Genomic DNA, 15013 nt, shown 5'->3' with positions numbered 1-15013 from the left:
AAAAGGACAAGTCAAAGCTGAAACTAACGAGATTATGAGCTGCTGAAGTTAGATATCACTCGATCGAGTACTTTATTGGTTGATCGAGTGGTTTTAGATCAAATAATAAGTCGATCGAGTACTTTCTATGGTCGATCGAACAATGTCTATTTAGGGTTTACTCGACCGAGTAGATTTTCTACTCGATCGAATGGTTTGAGCTCGGATTTGCTCGATCGAGTGGTTTTAAATCACTCGATCGAGTGGTTTCTCTTATGAGCTCGGGCTTTTTGTTTTATTTCGTCATTAGGTTTAATAAAATCGTCTTTCCTATAAATAGGAAGACGATAGAACAGTTTAGGGCACCTCTGATATGATCGAACGCTGCTTTTATCCTGTTACTTTGTTCTTCTCATTTTCCGGATCTTTTCCACTGTAACTTTCTTTCTTTCCCTTTTATCTTTTATTTAATTAAGTCTTATTGTTATTCTACCCTTTATTCTTGTTCTTCATCTATTTATGTCTAGCTAATTACCCTGCTAGGATTAGGTGATAAGATGGACTATTGTTAATTGCTAATTAGGTTATAGATTTGTCGTTGTTGTTTAAGTCTATGTTGCTAATCACTGCTTTAATTGTATCCTGCTAGTTGAGTCGACACAATTAGCCTTTTAATTTTGGTAAGCCTTGACCTGGACCGAAAGGTTGGAAAGGGTGAGACCTGCAGTGAACAATAGAATACTTTAGTGAGGGCGGAAGCTAAGCTAGTAGTATTTTAGGGCGAATTGAGACCGGAAGGAGATATCTGTTGCCCCTTAGACCAACACATTGACCACTCTATGACCTTAACTGCGATTGACTGACGTTCATTGATGACTCGACATCCTAGTTCTCTCTATTTCCTGTTAATTTCTCTTATTCCATTTCCTCTTGCTTAATCTTAATAGTTTAGTTCAAACAATTCAAACCCCCACATTGTGACCTTAGACAGACCGAGTAGACAAGTGAATAGTGACCGCCTCCCTGTGGAGATCGACCCTACTTACTGCTAGCTTCTGTTATTGTAACTAGGTATTTTATTTTTGGTACCTGATGACGGTATCACTAGACCAGAAAGTAGGTACTAACTTCGGCGGAGATTCGACGTTATCTAGACGACTTGATTTGAAATCGAGTGGACTCTAATCGACTCGAGGCTGAATCAGAAAGGTGGACTGAAGTTTTCGAAAAAAAAAGAAATTTTCAAAAAGATTCATTTGTTGTTTTATGGACGGCTTCCGAAGAGTAGGGATCTTTAGAAGGTCGGCCAGTTGAAAGGGTTGTCTTAGGTTTGTTTTCAAAAGACAGTTTAAGTTGAGCTTGCGGCGGCTCTGAAGACGATTTTTGAAATTCAAAATCGCGGATTTGAAAATCGAGAATTGAAGAATTTGGAATCGTCATCACAATGGCCATGAAAACGGTTAAATTTGTTTTCAAAGGATTTGAAATTGAATTGAAAATTTGAAAACATTTAAATTTGTTTTCAAACGATTTGAAATTGATGAATTTGAAAACGGTTAAGTTTGTTTTCAAGCGAATTGAAATTTGGGTTGAAAATTTGAAAACGGTTAAATTTGTTTTCAAAGATTTGATTTCGAATTAAAAATTTTAAAACGGTTAAATTTGTTTCCAAATAATTTGAAATTGGATTGGAAATCTGAAAACCGTTAAATTTGTTTTCAAAGATTTCATTTTGAATTGAAATTTGAAAACGGTTAAATTTGTTTTCAAATAATTTGAAATTGGATTTGAAATCTAAAAACGGTTAAATTTATTTCCAAAGATTTGATTATGGATTGAAAATTTGAAAATGGTTAAATTTGTTTTCAAAAGATTTTGGAATTGTAATTAAAATTTGAAAACGGTTAAATTTGTTTTCAAATGATTTAAAATTGGATTTGAAATCTGAAAACGATTAAATTGGTTTTCATAGATTTGAAATTGGAAATTGTGAGGATTGAATTCATCATTACGACGGGTTAGAAAAGCGTTTTTTTTTGGAAATAGATTTCGAATTTTGAAAATTCGAGGGTAGAATTCGTCATTATGACGGCGTAAAAGGGTGCTTTGAGAATGTAACGGCCGACGAGGGACCGAGGCTTGAAACGGCCATTACGACGACGTAAAAGGGTATTTTGAAATGGTTTGTGAAAACAGAGTTTGAAAATCGTCATTACGACGACATGAAAAGGTGCATTGAAACGGTTGTAAAATCCGGGTTTGAAAATCGTCATTACGACAACGTAAAAAAGGTTTGCAACAGTCGGTAAAAGACCAATGTTTGAAAAGGCCATTATAACGGCGCAAAAAGGTTTTTTTTTTGAAACGGTTTGTAAAAACCGGTTTGAAAATCGTCATTACGACGGCATAAAAAGGTGTGCAAACGGTCGGCGAAAGACCGAGTTTTGAAATGGCCATTATAACGGCACAAAAAGGTGTTTTAAAAGTTTGGAAATGACACAAAAGGACTTATGATCACATAACACATAAGCACTCGCAGTTCATTATATTATGCATAATGCTGACAAGGGTTTTGGCTTAAAAGGGTGGGTTAAACACACAGCGATCAAACCCCGATTTTCGAGAGGGATGCCAATCCAAACAAAATATGTCAGGAGGGTGCCCTAGCCTCGTGCACGAAGGAAATGAAAGCTCTTTGAGGAAACAGAAATGTGTAACGTCAACGGTATGCTTGACTCAATCGGGATTCGAAACGCGGGGATGAGAAAACTCATGCCGACGGGACAAGCCAATTGGTCGATAAAGGTTAGGTTGTGGGCCCGGACAAGGAACCCGACTTATGACCGTAATATCAATTAATGCACTTTAACCACGACCTCGTTCGAGTTTCACCTCAAGGATCACAAAGACACAAGTGTCCTAGTTTTCCCCAGCGGAGTCGCCAATCTGTGGACATGGGCCACATGCCGGTCTGTGGACGTGGGCCACCTACCAGTCTGTAGACACGGGCCACCTGCACGCCCAGCCAAACTGTGGACATGCAGCGGTCTTTTGAAAGCCACGCTCGGTGATCGTTTTAGAACAGTCGGTTTCGTCTCGGTAAAGGGTCTCGAAACGATGCAGAGATGTTCAAAGTCGCCACCAAGCAATTATGGGATGCCTGGAAACCGTTCGAATCCACTTTATACCTAGGCCAATCAAGGCAAAAAGTGGTGCTTGCCATAGGTGCTAAAGATAAGGACTCGTCCCCCTTTAGCATCATATCGCTAGAATGACTCTCGTACACCCTGGATAAGGCCATCCACTATCCAAAGGTTCTGAGTAAGAGGTGAGGGTACGTATTGGGAAGCTCTTTAATTGAACACCCAATCCCGCCCCGCGTTATCGGCCTCTACTGATCGATCGTGGTTGTTTAAGTGCAAAAGTTGATAAAACGGTTTAAATGCATGAATGCGCATCCAAAAGTTTAACCTAACCTGTGAGAATTTCCTAAGTCGGTTGTTTATACATGTACCAAGAAATTGGTGTCAAGTTGTATTTGGATTGATTTACATGTGAAACGGAAATTAAACATCCATTTATCAAATTCGGATTATGGTGCTTAACACGATCCATTTATTTGAAAAAGTGTGTTTAAAGGATAAAGTGTAAAAACATAAACATGTCAATCTGATCCGTCATGTATTCAAATTAACCGTAAACGGGATCGTCCTAGACAAGTGCTAAAACGAGGCAGAACAGTGACAGGCAGCCCCATTAGGGTGCAAGCCTATTGGCGAAGGAAATGGCTCTGCCCAGGTTTTTAAAATATGAAAACAGACAGCCTCTTGGGGCACGAGTCAGATGACGACCCAAGGGGCATCTCCTGGTTGTTAAAAAGGGTGTTTTAAACCGTATTTTGTAATGAATGAATTGCAAGTATTGTTTGCATGACTCGGAATAATTACTATTATGTTAGTAATATTCGTTGTCAGATTTGCAACTTTGAAAAGTATAGTTTACAAGTAAAAATGTAAAATGTTTGATATGAACTAATATGTTAAGTTCATTTCTTTGTAATTAGTCAAGTTTGTCATCGTATTCGGATTGAGCTGACATGGTATAAAGAACCAAAGATGATTATGAATTATGACTAATATGTTTGCAAATGTAAATAAATGAGAAAAATGCTAAGTAAACTAAAAGGGCGTTAAAATACTTTTTAAAATGTAATTAACCAATAATATCATCGAGTCATGGAATAATCCGTCATGGTATAAGGAACCAAGGATGATTTTTGTAATGGTCAAAATATTTGTCACAAAAATGAATTAAAATTGTAAAAACCGTAATAGAAAAGAAGTAAAAATAAAATAAAGTGTTGAAGGAAGATGAACTCAAACACGTTTGAGTCTGACCCGAGAAGCCACAAGAGGCGCGAGCCTCATTGCATAGCAAAGAGCTTCTGTCTTAGGCCAAAACTCGGTTTTGGCTCATCTAACCTATATTTGAATCGTGTTATGCATTGTTCATGCTTATAAACTCATAAAAATAGTAAGGAAATGAAATAAATGAATTGTTTACACCCTCAAACTTACGTATTATGATGTTTGCGACGTATAGGACTTTAGAGACGGTTTTCTCGTATGCAACTACTCACGATCAAAAAAGTTTAAAAGATTGCCTTAAAAAAGATTTTGTTTTGAAAATGTGTTGAGAACATGTGGTAGAAAAACATGTTGATTAATGTTGAGTTGGTCGAATGGGTCGGTCGAATGCACGACAACGGTACCAAACAAAATGTGTAAAGCTTGTGTTTTCGATCAGTAGGTCGAAAACACGTGTCGATTTGGTGACTTAACAAGTCGAGTCTAGAAGTTTAAGGGAGATGTGAGGGGGCGGATGCTCGCATGAAGATTATGGTGTGTGATGGTGGGTATTTATAGAGAAATGTGAGGTGGTAGATCAGTTGAGTTTGCTAGGAGGCTAAGGAGGATGCCCATTGAGGCGCGAGCCACCCTGCTACGCAATTGGGTGCCCTGTCCTTTTCAATTTTGACGTGGCCATTCCCCTATCCATTATTTGGTTGGTTTGATTTGTAGTAATCAAATAGGACGACGTGTAAAAATATGGGCATTAATAAGATGATTTTGGGTGTTACTTGGGGTAGGTACTTTGTGTGCTTGACTCGGGGTTGACCCGTGTTGAGTTGGGATTTTAATTCGGAGTCGGTTTTTGGCCCGATGTCGGTTTTGACTCTAATTAGTGTCATTTTAATGCGAATGGCATGATAAAGACATTCATGGCATTATTTTTGACATTCGAGACTTGGGTTAACTCGGGTTGACTCAGGTTGACTCGAGTTGCGGGTTTCTGAGTCGGTTTTGGGTCCGAAAACGGTTTCAACTCTAAATAGTGTTGTTTTAATGCAAATGAAGTTAGAAAACCATTTTTGAAATTATTTTTCATATCCGAGTAATGCATCAAACCGTCTCATGTATAGTCAATCCACGCACGCATATCAAAAACACGTTATAGTCCAATCATCATCGGGTGGTTTTTGGAAGTTGCAGATACTGGGTATCTACACCATGAAAATATTCACAATCCCCTTCCCTGACGAAGTATCCATTTAGTGTAGGGAGATAGGTTTGCATTTGGACTCCCTTACTTTTGCGATTTTGAACTTGAGTAAGCATTTCGAGGGTTTCGGCCTTCGTGGGCTTGTACCCCAAGCCTAGTGGTATCTTTTAGGAGTTACCTTCCTTAAAAGGTGTAAAGGTACTCTTTCTGATAGTGTTTAGTAGCATTCCTGGGAAATATCCCTGGGATTTGAGTATGTGGTTGACCACTAAGTTGGAGTATGGGTTGAAGTACAAGGGAGCCAGCTCGTTCTCTATAAGGTTTATGATTTGAAATCCTCCAAGCTCATACACTAGATCTGTAACTACATGGTTGCTTATCATTTTCTCTATTACTGCCTTGATAGGTGACGAACTGATTGTCACTACCTTGCCATCTAGAGGGATCTTGATCTTTTGGTGTAAGGTTGATGTCACTGCTTTGGAAGCGTGAATCCAGGGTCTACCTAGAAGTATATTGAAATATGCCTCGATGTCACTATCTGAAAATTAACCTTTCGTTCGATTAGCCCAATGGCCACAGTAAGGTTAATTAGCCCCACTACTTTACGTCGTGTTCCATCGTAAGCCCGAATGGCTTGGTTGGTAGGAGTCAAGTCCGATTCTTTGATACCTAACTTGTATGTTGTCTTTAGTGGTATGACATTGACTGTGGAGCCATCATCCACCAAAGTCATTCGTACGTTTTTCTTCAAGCACATGACTGTGATGTATAGAGCGAGGTTATGAATAACGCCAAAGGGAGGCAAGTCCTCATCTGAGAAAGTAACTAGGTTAGTTGGCTTGACTGAGTCTTGGAAGACTAGGTTGATGACGTCATCGGGTGTAGAGTCGTGTGTTACGTTCAATTTAGCCAATGCTTGCAGCAAAGCCTGGCGATGAGGAAATAAACTTGCAACTAGTTGCCAGACTGAAATATCAGCCTTAGTGTTTTGAAGTTGCTTCAATAAATGGTAACCAGATTTATCTTCGTCATCATTTGGTGTGACGACATTGGTGTTAGTAGTGGGACCATTAGCAACTGGACCACTCGTTTGTCCTTGAGTGATATTTTGATATAGACGTCCCGAGTGAGTAGGGTGGTCTATATCTTGATCTTCACTAGCTTTAACTAGAGGATGTTCTTTGAGGTGAACATCTTCATCATTATCCGCCCATATTCCATTGACGGTACTCAGCTCTCTCAAGCTTATGAATTCAGCCTCTAGGTTGAATATTTGCTCGACTAGATTGTCGGTCACTGCGATCACTTCTTGCATTGTTTATCCTTGAGATAAGACTGGAATCACTGGCGTGTCTCCCCTAGGTATAGTGTTTGGATTGCATAGGGATGCCACATTGGCTTCTAGCTTTGAAACTTGTCTACTTACACCCTTTGCCCATGCGACAAAATCAGCAATAGTAGGGGAGATGGTGGAATAACTCTCCTCATTTTCTAGTGCATTGACCTCATCTTTAACTGGAGAAATGAGGTGCGAACAATCCAAGGTGGATTCCTCATCTGTGATCATCAGAATTCCAAGAGGATTCTGGGTATTGCTAGGCTTGCTTGAAGGAGGTATAGGCAGGCGCCCATCTTCAATCATATCCTGAATAGCATGCTTTAATTTGAAGAAATTCTCTGTATCATGTCCTTTGCCTCTATGTACTCGCAGTAGGCCTTCTCATCCCAGAACCTAGACTTCTTCTCTGGGTCAGGTGTAGGTCCTATAGGTTAGAGTTTGCCTTGTTTCATCAATCTTTTTAGAGCATTGGAGTATGAGTCCCCGACGTTGGTGAACTTTCTCTGGGGGTTATTCTTCTTAGTAGATGATTCGACAAGGTTGACCTCGTCGGTCTTGCTAGTTGAGCCATAAGAACGACTCGTTGTGCCTTGATACCCGTGACCTATCGTTTTGGACAAGAGTCCTTTACGGATGTCGTCTTCAATTCTTGTTCCTAGCACAGTTAAGTCTTTGAAAGACTTAATGTTTTGGTACCTTAGATGGTTCGCATAGATAGGCCTTAAATTGTCCACGAACTTTTCGACAAGAGTAGCTTCGTCTGGGCGTTCGACGAGTTGCGTGCTAGTTTTTCTCCACCTACTTAAGAAGTCGGTGAAACCTTCTTTCTCATTTTGGGTAAGAACCTCTAGAGTGCACATATTGACTTGAATTTCAGCATTATCTGCGTACTGTTGGTGAACTCAATTGCAGCATCGTCCCAAGTAGCAAATTTCTTGTGATCCAAGGAGTAGAACCATTGCTTAGGAATAGTATCAAGAGATGAAAGAAAGATCCTTAAGAACATGTCTTGCTTAATGCCTTTGATAGACATATAATCATTGAATGCACGAATGTGGTTCGAAGGGTTTTCATGCCCCTTAAACTTCGGGATGTCAGTCATGTTGAAGTTAGTTGGCAGTTGAGCATTTACTCTCTCATATTTGCGACTGTTTTCCCGATAGATGTCATCCCCTTGAGAGACATTAGTTGCTCCTCCAAATACTCGAGTCGCTTTTCAGCTTCAGTAGGACCTGGTGGAAGTTTGACTTCTGTTTGTTCAAAGGGTGAAGGACCATCGCACATGAGCGCGCCGGGAATAGGATCCTCTGCAGGAGGAAGCCTAGTTTCTACAGCGACAATACGGCCTTCGATACCATTAAGGCAAGCATAAGCTTGGTCTTGACTTGCCTGGAGACGAAGGAGTGCAACTAAGATTTGATCATTACCATTTTCGGGCTGTTCGGGTTGACCATTAACGCTTTGTTGACTAGTTCCCACCATTTTGGACTGAGGATAAGAAATCGACAACGAATCAAAACACGATCGATCATTTTTTCACACTTACTAAAAAAAAAGACTCGACTCGTGAAGTGGGTGTGTGCCACTGTGTCAAGTGGGATTTGAAAATGACAAATTTTGAAATGTTTTTCCTAGGAAACTGTAGTTTAGTTGTAGGAGTGCTGACTCGAAGTGAGTTTTGAAATGGGTTTGAGGCCCGAAGTTTTGACTCGACATTTGGACAGAGTTTCGGCTTATTTTGCGCTGTTTTAGGCCATTTTTGAAAATGTTTACATTTTGAAATGGATTTTATTTTACAAAATTTTGTCATGGTTTTGTTTACAAATGGTGATTAAGTATATGATACAAACATACACATGGGCATTATAAAGGTATGCTAAGTGCATTTAAAGGGTTTTGGCTTTAAAAGGTGGGTTGCCATACCAATCAATCAAACCTTGGTCTGTGGAGAGGTCCGTGCCAAACATGAGTAAGGTCGGTTCCTAGTCCATTTCCTCGAGTAGTGAAAGCTCTCGATACAAATATGAGTATGCACCGGAGTATGGTTGACGTCAATCGTTATCCATCTTTAGGCCCGGATAGGAATTTGGACCGTCCGGACGGGATGATTGGTCGAATGGGTTGGTTTAGGGCCTAGGAAGACAAAATGAAACGACCTAAGAAGGTCGAGTAATGAAAATCGACAATTGTCTCGTATAAACTATTCCCTAACCTTATTCAAATTTCACCCTGGGTAACACGTAAGTGTATCATCCCCAGCGGAGTCGCCAAACTGTGGACATGGGGCCACCCGCGCATTGGTTTCGAGGCGGCGGCAATTCTCCCACGGAACCTTGGTCTACCAAAGCACGTCATGGGCCGTTGCCGATTTGTGAGGCATTGAAACCGGTGAAAGGTTGAATAAGCCTGCATTTGTGGAGTCGTCGCCACTTTATTATGGAAAATTTGGAAACCGTTCAAATACCTCGTGCCATGCCAAGACACAAAGTAATAACATGAACACTAAGAACTCGTTACTCTTAGCATTCCATGTCTAGAATGACTCTTGAAATGCCAACGGACACGGATGTCCAGAGATAACTGGAGTAAGGGGTGAGGGTACGTATTAGGAAGCTCTTTAATTCGAACACCTAATCCCGCCCGCCTCGATGGCGGCCTCTACTAATTATTAGGGAAATCATTCATATTTGATATGTCGTCGATGTAATTCATGCAATGCAACAAACATGGATTAATCCTAGCATGTGAACTTAGACTACGTCGGTTAACACGTATTTCAGCATACAATTTGGTTGAAGTAAATGTTAGATTATTTACATGTGAATGTCATACAATTAAATCATACGTAAAAATAATTACGATAAATGAATTAAAATAATTAAAAATTAAAAGAATTACAAAGTTTGTTTGATCAACGTCAAAAGCACGCTCAAAGATGAGATTTCGAAGAAGAAAATAAAAGAAAATAAAATTAAAATTTTAAAGTATGAAAATACGTCAGTTTAGAGGTGATAATAAAAATAGTAATTGATTAAAAACTTAATTAGAAACCCTATGTCAAAACGAGAAGAGTTCAGAGGCAGAAGCCAACCCAGAACAGGCGCAGCATCTGCTGCGTCCTCTAGAAGAGGCGTAGCACCTTATGCGTCTGTTCTAGAGCTGGGCTCTGGCTGTGAAGTCAGAACCGCAACATTATTATCGTTCATTGGTATGTTTAGGGTGGATTATCAATATTAGAACCGAGTTGAAGTGTTTTAACCAATTATATGCATTTGGGCAAGTCATAAGACGAATTAAAACGAGAAATTACAGCGGTTTACATGATTACGATTAACTCGTGTCGGAAATACAAAAGATGAAAATTGAGATTAGATCAAGACGAAACTAGACAAATAAAATTCGGAAGAAAACTTATGTATCAAATTAGGATTCCAGAACCTCGACATGAACAAGTCGAAACCCCGAAGAATCGATTTGAATTAAAACGACGAAAACCCACAAGTACTGAATTACTCGGGATTAAGGACGAATTAAGCATTGTAATTTAAAAAGGAATTGCTAAAACATGATTTATATACTGAAAATAACAAAAAAAAATGAAGGAAAAAAGCAAGAAATAAGAAAAGAATAAACTTGCAGGAAACCGAGGAAAAAGAAGAAGCGCAGGAGCAGCAAGCAGCCTCTGGAAGAGGCGTAGCAAGGCTGCGACCCTTCGAAGAGGCGCAACTGCTGTTGCGTTTCTTCTCGACGTCTGTCCTCTGCTGTTTTGTAAAGATGGTTTTAAAAGATGGGTTTTAAATCGGTTTTTGAACGTGCTTTTGATATAGATCTACATTAATTGATACAAAATAAAAGCACAATAATAAAATGGGATTTTACACCCTCGGACTTACATGTTTGATGAAACGAGATTGACTAAAGTTAACGTTTTAGTGATTGCTCGACTCGAATATGCGTGGAAAGTGCCCTAGTTAGAGGATTTAAAAGAATGATTAGGTTGATTAAAAGTAGAGTTGGTCAAATTGGTCGGTCTATGCAACGTGACTAGGACTCAAAATGATCTAAGCTTAGGTGGTCTATTGATCAAGCACATAGGCGTCGAAAGCAATAACTTGGTCTAGAATGCAAAGAGAGAGAAAGAAGGGGCAGAACACTCGCGTGCCAAATTTGGAGGCCGAAGGTCTGTATTTATACTAAACACATGGAAGAGTTTAGGAATTACACGGATACGGAAACAAATCACGGACATATTCTGAAAATGTGAAAAGAAGGATGAAAAAGAGGCGCAACAGCTACTGCGATCCTTGGAAGAGGCGCAACACCTGCTGCGCTATTTCCCTAGAGGTTTCCTCCTCAGCAAGGAAGATTTCCGCGTTTTATTATGGAATATCGGTAGATCTACACTTCCTTATTCCATAAAACACAATATACGGAAGATATTTACTTAAAATATAACAATTTAAAATTAGGAATAAATATCCAGAGAATTCTAGAATATTCCGGAATATTCCGACTCGGCATTTAAACAGTTTTTAGAAAATGAAGCGGTTTTTTAACCCAGACACCAAATGTACTCTAATTACTGTCAAAACGACTGTATCGGTACGTAGATGACGACCAAGGGGTCGACTCGAGTGTTTGAGCTATCACTTGACGATGAACTTACAGACTGTAATAAATCGTTCTGCATATCAAACATGCGGCCCAGTCATCACTGGGTGGTTGGCGGGAGGTGTAGAAATGAGGTATCTACAAGAAGCTTCCGAACGGGGGGATTGCACGCATCGCTATAATGTGTCCATATTTGCAGTGCTGGCTTTATACTTTTGCTTCCTTCCCTGAAAGGTTGATGTACTAACATCGCAATGGTTATTTACCTGCAGGTTGATACGATGGGTAAGTACATGGTTTCGAAAGGAATTGAGAAAGGCTCGAAGGTAAGCAGGTTTAAACTTGTCAACATTGAATTTATATGGGAAGGTTCCGTGTATTCGATGAATGCTTGCGGCGTGTACTTGATGATACACATGCTGCTCTACTGCGGGAAGCCTTTTGAGTGTGGCTTAGGGGTAATGTATGCAATTAATTTGTATCGTGCTGAAATTGCTGCCACGCTTGTCCTAAATGACATTAATAAGGCCATGTAAGACGTTTTACAGAGGGTGTCTGCTTTTAAATATGTTGGTCATGTTCAAGCGAGGATAATAAATGCTGGTGCCAAGAGGAAATCAGGTACTAATTCAGGGCTTACTTACACCAAGCGCCCCCGCCGCTCGAGTGCAGATGAAGGAAGCCCTGAGGTAATAACACCTTTGGCAGCGGTTAAGAGCTCTGATGAAGGAACCAGTAGGGGTCGGGCTTCTGGTACTAAATAACTATCTGCGGTTAAGAGTCGTGCTCGGGGTGGGGGAATGGGCTTGGATGCTAACTTGACTGCGGGGCAGCTGGTGCAAATGCGCTTGTTGTTTCCAAGCTTCTACGGAACAACTAATCCTTACTTAAGGATGTAAAACCTGTGCGTAAGCATGCTGAGCACTACGTGTTTTTAGACGACCACAAATTTTTAATTACGTAAGTGTTTCTCAATTAGGTGTTATCTTGAAGTTGTCTTTTGGGTAATTTAATTTTGTATATGTTAAGTAGTTAACCTTTATTTGATCACAGCGAAGAACTAGTGTGGTTCAGTTGGCATGCTACACTGCGCAGGAGTGATATTATGACCTTGCTCCCTGACATAGTAATGTCTCCCAATGTGATTGAGTCCTGGTCCGTGTTGCTAAACCAGCTGGAGACTGATGATAATGAACTTTCAAGGATGTCCTACTTTGGGATTCGTCATATGGTACGGAGTAATAAATTTTATCTCCTTTAAATCATGCCTTAGGTTTTAAAAGCGTTTAAAAAAAACCTGTAACCGTGATCAATTGGAAGTGTAACTTTGTGTGTCTGGTAAAGTATAACTCTGATGTTATAAGGTTTGTAACCTTATTTTTTGTCAGTGTAACTCTATCATTCTTCAATATATTTTTTATAGGACTGTATCATGAAGATGGTAAGAATAGTCGAACAGGGGTCACAGTACGATGATGCCAAGGATAAGCTATTCCTAGTGTGGGACATATTTATTAAGGATTGCAATAACACATTCAGCTTGACGCTGATTTGTTTTTCATACAAATTAAAGTCGTTGACCATTATGCGTTTATATGTATAAATTTCAAAGCTGAGATGATTGATGTCCTCGACTATCAACACCATACTAACTGGGATAAGTCTGATGTGTGCAGAACTACTCGTGTAATTGTAAGTCGAATGCATGACTATTTGGATAAGTTACTATAAGATCACGGATTATACTTTATTTATTTTATCTTGACGTGCATCCTTGCATGTTTTGCAAAATTGTTTTTTGAGTTGTGCCTTTTAATTTCCGAGTTATCAAAATTTACACCTCTAAGGTTTATCATTGTTCTCCATTGTTCTAATTTATGAAACATATAAGGAGACAATAAGAGTTGTTATTTTCATTTTTGTGAGAAGAGTGTTTATTGGGGTACGGGGTTGTACTAGAGCCGCACGATCAGGGTTGATCGTGGGTTTTTTTTGGTAATCGGATTTGGGTATAAAGAAAATATTAATAAGAGAGAGTGTGGACATAGACCTTTAGAGATGAGTAGGTCGAACCACGTTAAAAATTTTGTGTTCACGTTTTTATTTGCTTTCATTTTCATGTTACTTTTCTTATTTTGAAATTCACGTATACAATCAGATCAGTACAATACAATTTATATTGTTTGAACAGTCGCCCGAGCTGTTCAAATCACTTGTGTATAGATTCAGAATTATTCGTGAACGAGCTCCTCGCTTTAAATTTTAAAAAAGTACTTAGTTTATCCCCCTCCCCCCTCCTCTTAAGTAGCGGATCTATAAACTCAACAGATAAAATTACTATTTTACCCCTCTAATTAAGAACAAGAGTGAAATTAAGTTACTAATTTATCATATTAAATCAAGTAAGCGGACAATAAAAATGGGATAAATTTTGGAGAAAAGAGGACAATAGAAATGGGATGAATAAAGTACATTATACTACATTTGTTCTATGAGATGATAAATGAGACATGTACATGTAAATTCACATGTTAACACAAAATCGCAGTATCGCCGTGAAGTTGAATATTTCTTTGTAGTTTTCTATATTTGTGGACATGGGCCACACGTTATGCATACATGGGCCACCGCCGATCCGTGGACGTAGGACACCTACATACTAAGCCAATCTGCGGACGTGTAGCGGTCGGAAAGCCATGTTTGGAGGCGTAGAAATGCTTTCGACCGGATCGCTTTAGATCGATCGGTTTCATCTCGGCAAATAAAGGTCTCGAAACGATTAGAGATGTTCGGAGTCGCCACCAAGCATTTGTGGGATGCTTGGAACCCGTTCGAATCCACTTTATACCTAGGTCAATCAAGGCAAAAAGCGGTGTTTGACATAGGTACTAAAGATAAGGACTCGTCCGCCTTTTAGCATTATATGCCTAAAATGACTCTCGTACACCCTGGATAAGGCTATCCACTATCGAAAGGTTCTGAGTAAGGGGTGATGGTATGTATTGGGAAGCCCTTTAATCGGACACCCAATCCCACCCGCGTTAGTGGCCTCTACTGATCGATCGTGGTTGTTTAAGTGCAAAAGTTGATAAAACGGTTTAATGCATGAATGCGCATCCAAAAGTCTTAACCTAACATGTGAATATTACCTAAGTAGGTTGTTTATGCATGTACCAAGAAATTGGTGTCAAAGTTGGATTTAGATTGGTTTGCATGTGAAAACGGAAATCAAACATCCATTAACCAAATTCGGATTATGATGCTTAACACGATCCATTATTTGAAAAAGAGTGTCAAATGACAAAATGTAAAAAATGTAAGCTTGTCAACCTGATCCGTCATATATTCAGATTAACGTAATCAGGATCGTCCTAGACAAATGCTAAAACGAAACAGAACAGTACCAGGCAGCCCTATTGGGGCGCGAGCCTATTGGCGAGGGAAAGGGCTCTGCTCAGGTTTTAAAATATAAAAACAGACGGCCTCTTAGGGCGCGAGTCAGACGACGACCCAAGGGGC

Source organism: Silene latifolia, chromosome 3 (assembly GCF_048544455.1).
Source record: "Silene latifolia isolate original U9 population chromosome 3, ASM4854445v1, whole genome shotgun sequence".
Lineage (NCBI taxonomy): Eukaryota > Viridiplantae > Streptophyta > Magnoliopsida > Caryophyllales > Caryophyllaceae > Silene > Silene latifolia.
Note: the sequence above shows the minus strand (reverse complement) of the source record.